General features: G+C 43.2%; 1 protein-coding gene across 13 annotated transcripts in view; it reads left to right on the top strand.

Moving 5' to 3' along the window:
* KCNJ16 (potassium inwardly rectifying channel subfamily J member 16) overlaps positions 1–12,990 on the top strand; it is a 453,090-nt gene that overhangs the window by 415,931 nt on the left and 24,169 nt on the right. Inside the window, exon 1 of one of the 13 annotated variants that reach the window (XM_079904090.1) lies at positions 12,825–12,855. The exons of the other annotated variants lie outside the window; for them this stretch is intronic. The gene's annotated coding sequence lies outside the window, so the exon portion shown is untranslated. Of the gene's footprint in view, positions 1–12,824; positions 12,856–12,990 lie in introns of those variants that run through there. 13 annotated transcript variants of the gene reach the window in all.

The raw sequence follows: 12,990 nt of genomic DNA, 5'->3' as shown, positions 1-12,990 counted from the left end.
TTCAAAGCTCAGAAAATGCTTTTACAACAGTGATCACATCTTATCTTCAAAAGGACTCTGTGAGGTGAGGGAGAGGTGAGAGTAAAGCAGTAGAATTCTTACTATAGTGATGGGAACGCTTAGGCTCAGGTCAGTGAAGCCATACATGGCACCCAGGGGACCTCAGACTCCAGGGTCTCGGCTCCAGCTCCATTCCTCTTTCAAAAAGCGTGCAAATCCTACAGGCCCTCCTTTTCTCTTCCGTCTCTGCAGGAGAGGGTAACAGGTGATTTCTCAGCGTGCAATCGGTTTGTATTGTAGGATCAGACAGACATGGGTTTTAATCTAGACTGTGCCCGTTATGCCCTATGTGATTTAGGCTAGAGGTTCTCAAAGTGTGTCCTGGCCCTAGAAGCATCAGAATCAACTGGGAACTTGTAAAAAATGCAAATTCTCAGGCTCCATCTCAGACCTACGGACTCGGCAGCTGTGGGGTTAGAGTCCAGTGTATCTGACAAACCTTCCAGTTGATTCGGATCCACATTCGAGTTTGCAAACCAGGGGAACGTATAGGCCAAGGCACCTCGCCACCGTCAAACTTCTGTTTCTCTTTAAATTGGGTCAGTGATAGAGTTTTGGGTGGCAAGAATATGAAACAGCGAATACACAGCAAACAAACGCTTCAGAAATGTTGACCTTCCCAGGGGAGTGAATTTCATTAAGAAGGTTAATTCTAGCTCATTTAATGAATTTGGTCCTCCATAAATGAAGTCAGGTGGTGGTGTCTTTTTCTGCTAGGAACTTTAATAAAAGCTCATGGAGGGGGCATGACCTCTGTCACCAGCATTTTATTTGTTGTTTGTTCACGGGATTCTGGCATTTGAGTCATAATAGCTTTGCCCGATGGCCAATTTTAGTTCCAGGTCTTGAATTACTTAAAATTTATAGGTCTTAATATGGCTTAGTAAGTTAAGTCTTCAGTTTAAAATAACCTATAAATTCAATTTGAAAACTCAATGAAGAAAATTTTTTAGCCTCGTGTCCATCAAAACGTTTCAAAGTTGGTCTTCTGTGGCTACATGGAGTGTAGAGATAGGAACAGGGAAATCAAGCCCATTTCTCCTTGTGATTCCTCTGCTCGCCCTCTTCTTGGACCTACAGCAGTAGAGAACACTTGTTAAAGTCCTACTGTGTGCCAGGCACCGTGCTATAAGCTTGGGGTCCTACTATCCTTATTTATTTGGCTCTCTAGGGAGGGGGTGTGGGAAGTGTTCTATGACAGGAATTGGGTGATTTAAGCCACGTGAGTTGACCACCTGAGTTTTTGTTTTTAGATCAAATTAAGAGCCTTGCATAATTTGTACATGAATTTTAACTGCCAGGAACGAGAACCTTAGTATGCCTGCTTTCATTCAACACTCCATCTGCCCAGATTCCTGAAGTCTGAAGAGAAACAGCCACGGAAGCCATGGGTCTTTTTGTTTATTTGCTCCAATAGTTCCCAAAGGTGGGATTCTTGACTTGGAGGAGACAATGAGGAAAAAAAAACCACCTTATGTTACTAAAGTGTAAAATAAAACTGCAGGGTTTCCATAACTGTGGTAGTCTACAACCGGAGGGCACGCTAATAAACTTGCTTGGCTAGGAAGAAGGGAAAATACTGAGCTATAAACGAGACTTACCACCGTGTGTAGCATTCTTTTTTCAGAAGGTTATCATATCTGTTTACCAAATCTATATGTAGGTAAAAAGTTAAAAGCTAGTTACTTCACTGTTTACAGAGAACACACAGCTCTGACTAACTCTGTTTAGAATCTCTCGTCACATCACACTCACGATAAAGGCAGAATGTGATACTCTAGCACTCCACAACCCTGGCAGGAACTGCGCCTATCACCCGAGGCCTAGTCCTAATGTCCCGGGGCTTTAAGCAAAGAGATCTGACTGGGACTGGTGGTGGCTACTTCTGTCCAGCCTCAGCTGCCTCTTTGCACAGCAAGAAAGCTGTTCAATCATTTGCTCAAACATTTATTTTTTTAGGCTCCACCTTGAATTTAATCACATACTTATCTTCCTGCCAAAGTATTTGTGCTGGTAAAGCAGGGCAACTCGATCTAGGCAGAACCTGCTCTTTCTGCTTCTGTCCAAAGGGTCAGTGGTAGAAAGGCTGATGGCAGTGATTTTATAATTGAATGGGGTAATTGTTCTGAGGTTTTTGTTTTTCCCTTGAAAGAAAATGCTACAGGCTTGAAAGCTCTAAGATAAGGGGGAAAGTCTACGCAAAACACTGTGTGCCTTCTCACAGACCTTTAGCTAGTAGAAAACAGATCATCTTTGTTACACTTTGGCTGGATAAAATCGACACATTATATGGGTAACTGAGGTCAGTAGAAACCCTTGGAGTTTATTTTCCCAGGTACTTTTCTTTTCTGGGCTGAATTATGGACCTAATTTAGGCTAATAGTGCTACTTACAGACTGAGTTGAATTCATTGGGTTCATTTATCATATTCATATGTTAAAGGCACTTAAAAGCCCAGAGCTGCCATTGTGAATGATCAAATTCTATAGTCTCTCTTCAGCAGTCTATGATTTATCTACCTAAATGACCAGGAAATGGATAAAGGACCGTGTAATTTTGCTAAATGTGTCAAACAGAGAAACTGAAGAATGGAAGTGTGATCCATTTCGTTTGCCTCGATGGCCAAAAATGTGCCCAAAGCCTTGTTCAGAAATATCGTTTAGCAGATTATGGCTACGGAAGAAAGACTCAAAGCCCTCAGCCAGGCAGGTCAAAGTTTTGCCGTTTGGGGCTTGGCCCTCTCTGCCACCATTTCTCTCTCTCACTTTACACCAATGCTGCGTCCTTTCCTCCCTTCTGAAGTATGTAAGTCCTCTCCCACTTAAGTCACCTATCTAAGCAGGTGTCTCAACGTTAGAGCCAAATCCGCCTTTTACATGACGCTTTCCCAGATGAAATCAAGCAACAAGGAGCGCACCCGCCTTTGAATTCATCCTGGTTTCTATTCCGTTTTCTGCTCATCAACCGTCAGCCAGGACCGTTTCCCACTCATTTGACTGTTAGTCGAAACATACCTGAAATAAAAATACAATAGCAGTGATTATCTCCTGTTCGCTATAGCTAGTCCTCTAAACAGCTTACCAACTCCCTGTGGACTGGCATTATGTCTTGTAAATCATAGATGTGCGAATAGCCTATTTGTTACCGACCTCTTTAATCAGTAGAAATTGGTAAGAGGCCCAATGAGGGAATCAGACAAGGCTTTACGGGGACTTGGCCTGCAGCAGGAGGGGGCGAAAGCAAGTAATGCGTAACCTTGCTCCATCCCCCCGCGGGGGGGGGGCGGGGGGGGGGTGAGCTTAAACGGGGTAAGGGTGGAGGCGGGGCAGTGTGTTGGGCCGGAGTGGTTGGCTGAGGAGGTCTGCCCACCCGCTTCACGGTGCTGCGTGCAGGGGTCCCGCGTGGCGCCGTGCTTTTGCTCCCGACACCTCACAAGGGGAGAGGTGACAGTTGCGTTTTGGCCTTTTTGTATCTTACTGGCCATAATTTGCCCCGACTGCGCATGCACGCAGTTATTTTTAGTCCCTCATAATTCCTTTGTAGCTTGTTGCTCAAGGAGACGTCTGTCCAGGTGCAAGCCCTGCAGCAGAGCGTCCCAGGTCCCAGCCTGTCTTCATAGTAACCGCCTTGAACGTAGTAAAAAGGCCGGGGGGCGGGGACGGGCGGGCAAGGAACAGCATTTATGTCTTTGGGGCAAATAATCAAAAGTTAGGTTGAGGAATGATATATAATAAGATTTGCTCCTTAATAGGATAAATTGCAAACAAGTTCAAAACAGGCAGCATTTATTTTGGGTTTTCCTTCTACTCTGGCCCTCACCCTGTCTCCCAGTTCACACACACACACACACACACACACACACACACACACACACACTCCTTCCGATGCTCTGACTTCCTCTCTTCTACTGGTTGCACGTCTAGTACTTTGCTTTAGCCCCGTGTAGGTCTTTACTTTCCTGCTATTCTCCAGGGAGAGCTGCTTTGCTTGGTGTTTGCCTGTTCCCTTGAATCATCCTGGATCCTGTACTCTGTGAAGAGTCACTTTCCCCTTATTGTACCCTCTCATGTAATATTTACATTTACCTTGGGACTCTTGGGTGCATCGACTACACAGTGAATAACATAAATAAGTCAAGTACTATGATGGCCTGGGATGGGGGAGGAGTTTTAATTTAGGCGAATTTAGGTTACTTATCCTGTTTAAGCAGAACCTCATTTATGGGCTAGGATATCAGGGGTTATATAATACCAAAAGGTCTAAAATGTGGTCTGCATCACAAGTAAATACTCAGTGTTGCATCTGTGAATCGGAGAAAGTTGCAGAAGTTGAAAGAACGTAAGCTTCTAATAATTAGTGAAAGTATGTACTGTATACAGACACCATCTAGATTGAAAGAAAGGGCTGGCAGAATATTTAACTGCCTGCACCCATCCACATGGTGCTTTGTGGTGCCTGTAAGGTGATGAGTCAGAGAAATAGAGCCGGCAGAAAAGGCAGGGAAAATGGTCAAATACTTCGACCCTCCTTTTTGTGACTAAAGCCAGTTTGAATTGGTAGGTCTGACAAGGCTGAAATTTATTACCCACTCTCCCCGCCTAGTTATCATTTAGAGCGAACGCTGAATGATAGCCCCAGCTTGTTCTCATTTAGGCGGTCTTCATTTCTGCAGTATTTATTTGATGTCTATATAGAAACTTTTAAAGAGCAAAATGAGCCCTGCCCAAGTTTAGACAGTCATTTAGGGCCACTGGACCTTCCGTGGAGTGCCAATAATTTTGAAAGCCAGACGAACTGTTAGAAGTGGTTCAAACTTGGGTCAAGACTCCTTTGACCTGTTTCAGATTGATGACAGTTCGGAATTTGTCATAGTCAGTCCTCTTTCCAGGTCATCGCAGGAAAGGTCTCACTGCTTGTGTCTCCTGCACGCAGTCCGGTTTGGGGGGTTGTTTTCTTTGGAGAATGACATCATCTGTAATTAGTTCAAATTGGCTCTATTTCTTTGAGAAGTCTATTTTGCCTTTATTAACTGAGAAGTACGTGGTATTTGGTTTTAGAAGGTTTCAATTCTAATCCTGCCGATACCTTCTTTCATAACAAGACTTTGAGATAGTCTATCAGTATATTTAAATCTTATTTAAAAATTGCTAGGGACGTAAGTACCTATTTTATGGGTGGCTTAAGAATGAAAACAAATAACTTCTGTAAAACTGTTACTAGAGTCCTCCGTACTAATACGTATGTAGTATGTATTCAGTAAGTAATGGCTGTGATTATAACATCAAAATAGTGGTTCATATTTCCAAAGGAACAATCATTTTTGTCTGATGTGATAACAGAGAACATTTGGAACAAAGATTTGGAAATTGCTGGTAACTTGTTAGTTTTTCAGATTACATTAGGTATCAGATAAACACGGCTATCTGACAATATATGCATTACATCCTATGGAGAATCAAGGCAATTGTCTTCATAATTCAGTTGATGTACACTTTCTGCTCTACCGAAAACCACACCTCTCAGACCTGGAACGCTTTGGGATTAGGCAGGGCTATGTTTTGGCCTCGGCGTTTTCAGTGGCCTCTACAGGTTGAGCAGTTTAGAGCTAGTAACTTGGCTAAGGTTTTTGGATATAAACTTGCCTGTTTAGAGTGTCGAGCAATCTACATTTGAAATGTGTAATTCCAGAGGTGCGGTAAGGTACACGACCCAGCCAGCTGGAGAAAGTAGCATGTTCTTTATTTTCTCTTACATCCTATTACAGTCAAAGAAAGCATCTGACATGGTGAAATGCTCGCTTTGCAGACATGACGTGTGCAAGTTTAATTTGTGAATCAAACAAAGGAAAAATTCCTGGGCCTTTTACATGCATTTTTCTTAATGTGATCACTGAATCCGAGTTAGCCATTTAATCCTGAACGAGACATGACTTCACTGGGGTTTGTTCCCTGACTAAATCTCGGACTTCCACACCAGGACGTATCAATCGCTTACTCGCTCCTGTGCCCGTGTTGATGTCAGGGGCTTGTGTGAGGGCGGGGCCGGGGGAGGGGAGCCCTCCAGCAAATGTTTTCGGAAAAAGTCTTTGTGGGAAGTTCACTGTTTTTGTCATAAAGGCCCTTTAGTGGTCAATCTGGAAACCACGAATGGAATGAGTTACCCTGTTGAAATTCTTAAATCAAAACGCATTGGTTTTCTTTGGGGAGTTTCACTAAAAATTAGAGGCACAGATCATTACGTGGAAGTGGGAAGACCTAAGAGGAGCACCTGGAACACATTTACAGAATACGCGTCTTCCGTCAGATTCTTGAGGAAACGTTCCTAAGGACGAGCCCTCAGTGCAGGCCCACGTAACATAGTTTTTAACTTCCCTACGGTTGACTATTTCAAATGTTTTCAACTCTCTTTCAGTCTCTGATCCTGTCTCTGTACCCACCATCCCCTTATTGAACCAAGAAATAAAATCACCAGTTTCTCGCCATCCCACCTGTTGACCTGATTACAGCCGTACCCATCCTTCCCTTGGAATCATACTCGACTCTTCCCACCCTTCCCTTTACTCTGCAACTCCTTTCCCTTTTCCCTCCCTCCCTCCCTGATGGATTTCTGCTTCTTGTGGATTCAGACTCCCAAGTACCTCTTGAATCTGTTCCCTTTGCTTTATTCCCCCAGGTTATGCAATATCTTCCTCACTTCCCTCCCTATTAGTTGTCTGGCCAATCCATTCTCACCACCGCTGCCAGAACACATGCTCTTAAATTCTAATCAGATTGTCCTACTTCCCTGATCAAAGCCCTTTAATCCTGCCTGAGAATAACTGAAATTCTTGAACCTGACTTACCAGATGTGGCTCTCACCACTCCAGCTCTCTCATACTTTGCCCCATCCTAGATCCCGCCTTCAAGCCAAATAAACACTTTAATTTTTCTTGTAACCCCTATTGGGCGCTAACATGGTTTGTCTCCACCAGTTGCATTCAGTATGAGTAGAAGAAGGGTGTAAATTACACTGTTGGGGAAAAATGACTCACAAGTAACAACTGCAGCGTGGATTCCCTAAAGAACGATCACAAGCATACCCGTGGCTTTGAAGAAAGTAGAGTCTATCCAAGAGTGAAGAAGGCTAGCCATGAAAAGAAGTGTATTCATTTGCAGAGTTTTAAGTTGAATTTTCATAGAGTTTCCTTAATGCACGAGAAGGACTTCACAAAGGCTTACTGAATCACAGGGAAACGTTTAAAACTTTAAATCAATTTTTGCACTGTCCCTCTCAACAAGCCAGCCGTTTTGAAGCCAGTTTCTTTTTCGTTCCATTAAAAAAATGACAACTTTAATTAAGACTTCGTGGTATATAAGAATTGCTTAGTGCTATATATATATATATATATATAGTTTAACGTATATCAGCTTTGCCCAATTTTCTTTCCAGTACAGACACTAAAGACCAGCTTTCTCTTTCCTGACCTAAATGTTAGAAGCTAGAGGCCCTTTCGGTGACTTTGTCTTTCTTCACCTCCCTACTCTCATTCCCAGTAGTTGCGAAGTTGAATTTTGATGAAATTGGATCTTTGAAGTGGAATTTTGAGTGGAATCTGGACAGATTCTGGGCTGGTCAAACAGCACCTCAATAACTGTGAATTAAGATAGGTCGCATTTTAAAAGGGAGAATCAGAGAAGAATCAGGATATTGAGCAAATCCTAAAACATGGTTTGTGACCCAGGGGTGTGCGGGAGCAGACTTGTGTCAGCTCCCAGGAGCCAGCTGTTCACCCCTTACCACCTCCACGTTCTGGTACAGCCCATCAGAGCCTGGACATCAGCCAGGGTGTCAGTGTATACCATAGAAATTGGCAAACTCTTTACAAAACAGAAATAGAGTCACAGATGTAGAAAACAAACTTATGGATACCAAAGGCAAAAGTGGGGGGGGGATAAATTAGGAGTTTGGGATTGACATGTACACACCACTAGGTATAAAATAGATAGCTAATGAGGACCTACTGCATAGCACAGGAAACTCTACTCAATATTCTGTAATAACCTATGTGGGAAAAGGATCTGAAAAAGAGTGGATATATGTATATGTATAACTGAATCACTTTGCTGCACACTAGAAACTAACATGACATTGTAAATCAACTATACTCTAATTAAAAATTAAGAAAAAAAAAGAAATTGGCAAACTCTGCAATCAGTCCTTTTTTTCCCTCAGAGAACCCGTGATGAAAATTTGCTAGCACGCAACTGCTTATGAATAAGCTAAGCGTCCCAGCAGCCCTGGTTTGACACCTGCTGTCTCGGTGACTCATCGTTTTAGCGTTTGTCCCAACACTCTGCACCCTTCAAAGTGACAAGTTAACTCATCACTCTGCAGACCAGGAACTAGGAGGCTTTGGAGGGTTTTCCCTGGAGGAAGTGAAGCCCGGGACTTGGAAGGTAAGAAGTAACTAGGAGATTCTGGTCTTCTTTTGTCTGAAGAACTGGCTGTTGGAAGTAAGACGTGACTTGTTTTGCAGAGGGACAGCAGGGGGACAGGAAAATCCTGTGAGAGCTACGGAAGACATTTTTATCTGAGTTTAAGGAAGGACTTCCTCATTGAGAGAGTTGAGTCATCATAAAATAGGAACAGAACACGTGAGGGTCACTGAGGTCCCTGTCAATGAAAATGTCCCAGCAGAGACCGAGGGCCACCTTGAGGGGCTGTCATACCGGGGCTCAGGCAAGGACGTCTTGCTGTGCTCGTGCCCTTCTGAGCCTTTGAGGTGACAGACACGGCCACTGCGGCGATTCTCACAGGGTCTTTGCTCAGTAATGTGTGTATTCGGTAGATGGTACAACCACCAGCCGGAGAAGTGATTCATTCCAGTTCAGAAAATAATGATCCAAGCAGAAATGTTTATGATGCCTTTTTGATAAGCTTTAAAATGGAACACTGATCGCTCATTTGAGAGGAAGCCCACGCTAACCAATTGACCACTGATTGATTTCTGAGTCCACATTTGGACATCTATTAAGATTGTCCACTCCACTTTGGCACAGTTTGGCCAAAGAGAGGAAAATAAGTCAGTAAGTTTCCCACAGCTTAGGAACATAGGTAGCGGGAGAGACTTTCGTAAGTGGCGGGAGAGGCCCTGTTTCGCAGTGAGAACTTCAGATACTTCCTCTGTCGCCTATGGTCACCGGGCAGTTGGACTAACAGGAAGCCCTCCGGCCGGCAATAGTGGCTCCTCTGAAGTTTGTTTGGGTCTATCCAAAGGCACGGTTTCAGCAGGGGCTAAGGCTACACCAAACAACTTAGAATTTCCCCTTAAGTATGGAAAATTATGTTAACATAAACAATTCTGTCCATTACCTAGTGTCTACAATGTACCATAGAAAGGTCTAACTTTTTTTTTCTATTTCAAATTACTCTATTAAATTAGCCAGTTAGATTATCTTATAGATCACCATAAGAATAGTCATATAGTTTTTCCCTAAGCGCGATGCCTTCCATTTTACACACTTTACCTGACACTCTGCCCGTTCCTTCGGCCATGTAAGATCTTCCAGTGTTTTCCATTTTTCGTTTGACTTTTCGCCACCCAGAAATCATCCTCCAGCCCACATGTGTGTCTCTTTGTGTTCTCCCATCAGACTGTTATTTAACGGCGTTGAAAGGGCAAGTATTATTGTCTGATGCTTTTATAAGTGCTTTACGAATATTCATTTATTGCTTCTGCTGAGAGCTATACCGAATAGGTGTTCTTATTATCATTCTTTTACCGAGGCACCGCGAGAGTCAGGCTTCTAATCAGCAGAGTGTCTCCCACCGCAGTTCGTAATCACCATGTTGCCTCGCACTTTAAAGATAAGAAATTGAACCCATCTTAACGCGATTCTCTGAAAAACCAACGCAGACACTTAATGCCTCAATGGAAATGTGCTTTCTCTCTACCTATTTTCCTGAAGTCCAGCCTTCTTATGAATGTATATTTTCCTAAGCACAGAGCTGTGTTAACATCGAGTTCCAAACACTGCATCCTTTTATACACATTTTACATGTGTATCTTCTCCTTAAAGGATCCACCTTTATCGTGTTTTAGGAAAGAAATCATATTTACGTATTACATATTCTATTATGGATTCCACTAACCGAGAGTAAAACTCATCTACCTGGTTCTTTGAGGCTAGGAGAGCAGTTCTCAACCAGGGGTGATTTTGTCACCCAGGGGACATTTGACAGTGTCTGGACACATTGCTGGCTGTCAGTATGGGGGTTGGGGTCATGTGGCATCTCGTGGGAAGAGTTTAGGGTTGTTGCTAAACACCCTATAAGCCCAGAACATCCACAAAAAAGAATTATCTGGCCCCAAATACCAAGGCTGAACATCCCAGGTCTAGGGTATCCTGTGCATTTAAAGTGATTCTGTTGAGGACAATGTATGCCCCTCCTCAACTGTACTATAAAGCTGCAGAAAACTCTGTGCATGTGCGACTACACCTGTTAACGGGTCTCTCATTAACATATCAGTCTGTCATTAAGTAGATTCTCAACTGATATGTCTCATATTTTATTTGCTCTTCTCACAAATCTGAATGGTTTAGAAAGAACTCAGATTCATAACGTAGTCTGAAAACGAATATAACTCTTAAGGAAAATGGTGATAATAGCAGATTTCTTTAGTACTTGTTATTCACTCACTCATTCATTCATTCTCTTTTTTTTCAAGAAATAACTATTAAGCATAAACTGTACACCAGGCAATGTTATAGGTGAACACGTAGTTTAGGAGTAGGCTATGATTAATTTGTAGATTAAAGTTAGGGTTATTTTAATGTGTACTGAGAAGTTATTAGTATGGGTTTTATATCTTCTATAGTTTATGTTGTTCTACACAATTACAGAAACAATGTTTTATTTACGATGAAATTAAGCCAAGTATTTTGCATAATGTAGGAAAAAAATGGGAGACAAAATGATTTTTAGAAAGTTGATTATTCGCTTTTCACCCAGTTAGTTAAATTGGTGGTTGGTAACATAACATGCACAAAGCAGACACAGCTGTTGGTCCAATACAGGTATTCCACGCGCTCCTCATGATTTTGTAATGAAACCAGGAGACCAAACAGGACACCTTCTTCAAGTCTCCCAAAAGAAGTACTTATTTTTAATAAAAACGACACACAAGAATCCTTGTAGGACATTTACTTAATTTAAAAGTTAAGAAGGGCTTCCATGGTGGCGCAGTGGTTGAGAGTCCGCCTGCCGATGCAGGGGACGCGGGTTCGTGCCCCGGTCCGGGAAGATCCCACATGCCGCGGAGCGGCTGGGCCCGTGAGCCATGGCCGCTGAGCCTGAGTGTCCAGAGCCTGTGCTCCGCAACGGGAGAGGCCACAACAGTGAGAGGCCCGCGTACCGTAAAAAAAAAATAAAATTAAGAAGTTGGCAAAATCTTCCATGACAAACCGTACATCCCTCATATTAAAGCAAAACAAAAAACTGCCTCCCTGAGAAATAAACCCCCCTTGAGCCCCATATTCCTTCCCATCCATCAGCCCATTTTTCTACTCCATTTGACAGCAGGACTCCTTACAAAGGGGATACATGTTTTCTCCACTTCCTCTCACCCTGTTCCCACTTGTTCCTGATCTAATCAGGCATTTGTCTCCAGAGCTCTACTGAGACATCTCTCGTCAAGCCGCCGGTGACGTCACATGGCCACATCCAACAGTTAGTTCTTAGTCCTCATCTTGACCTCTCCTTAATCTCCGACACAGAGGATCACTCCCTTTTTCTTGCCATCTTTTCTTCACCTCCTGCCACATCTCGTGGTTTTCTCTCTACTTGAAGAAATTCTCCTTTTCAGTCTCCTTCACTGGCTCATCCAGTTAACCACAATAAAACCTCAACCACTGAGTTCCCCACTTCAAAATTCCTTCTCTCCTGGTTTCATCATCTTAGTAATTGGTACCAGCATCCAATCAATTTCTTAGAAATGTCCACATTTTCATGACCAGTTCATTCCAAATTATAAGACTTCCCAATAGGTGAAAAGTGGATATTGAGTAAGAAACTTATTCTCTCCCATATCCCAAACTTAGAACAAACAAGCCAGAAAATGAAACAGGCTTCTCAGAAAAATATCTAAACCTTGTCCTTGAAACCACTACTGGGCTTGTCAGTGGTCTTCAAGGGGCACACATTTCCTCGGAACCCAAATGAAATACTGTTCGCCTTAGTTGTACGATTACATAGACAGGGTGTGTTTGCAGAGAAAAATCTTTACAGTGACAGTCTAGGGCACCTACACTTAAGAAGAACACACTTGGAAGACGTTGTTCAAGTCCTGGAGGTGTTAGTGAGAAAAAAAATCCAGCCTCTGGGACGGTGAGAAGTTTAGGGGCAACTTTCGGCCATTTTGTGATTTGGGGAGGGCCTTGTTGAATAAGTTCAAAAAACAAAGGTATAGATGGGCAGGAAGGGAGGCTCTTTCTTCCTGATTCTTGTTTTCTGGAAGCCACCACTGGCAAGACTATCTCCTACGGGTAGGCATGGGAACAAGTTAAAGAAAGTGTTGATTCTCTAGAGGCAAGCGGAGATCTCAGCGGCCTTTGTATGTGGTGAATGTGTCCGGAAAGGCAAAGAAGAGCGAGATTCTCCCGTGGGTTTTCTCATCTCCATGGCGGTGGGTGCTGACAGCTTGAGAGCGAGCTCGGAGGAGCAGAGAGAAAGGAGCCCTGGACGTCCAGTTGCCGTGCTCTTACACGACGCAAAGGACACGGGGGTCTGAGCTGAACTTCATCATCCGTAACTAAGGTGAGACCATCTAGTGGGTTACTAAGTGATCCAAGCCTGAAAGCATTGCTCTCTTGCTCGATCTTTTTTGGGCGTATGCCTGCTAGTAGGACCCTTATGATGCTTCCTTGGGCTACATAGTGTGATTGATTGCTG

The sequence above is a fragment of the Stenella coeruleoalba genome (assembly GCF_951394435.1).
Source record: "Stenella coeruleoalba genome assembly, chromosome: 19".
NCBI classification, from domain to species: domain Eukaryota; kingdom Metazoa; phylum Chordata; class Mammalia; order Artiodactyla; family Delphinidae; genus Stenella; species Stenella coeruleoalba.
The sequence above is the reverse complement of the archived record's forward strand: the minus strand, read 5'-3'. Positions and strand labels throughout refer to the sequence as shown.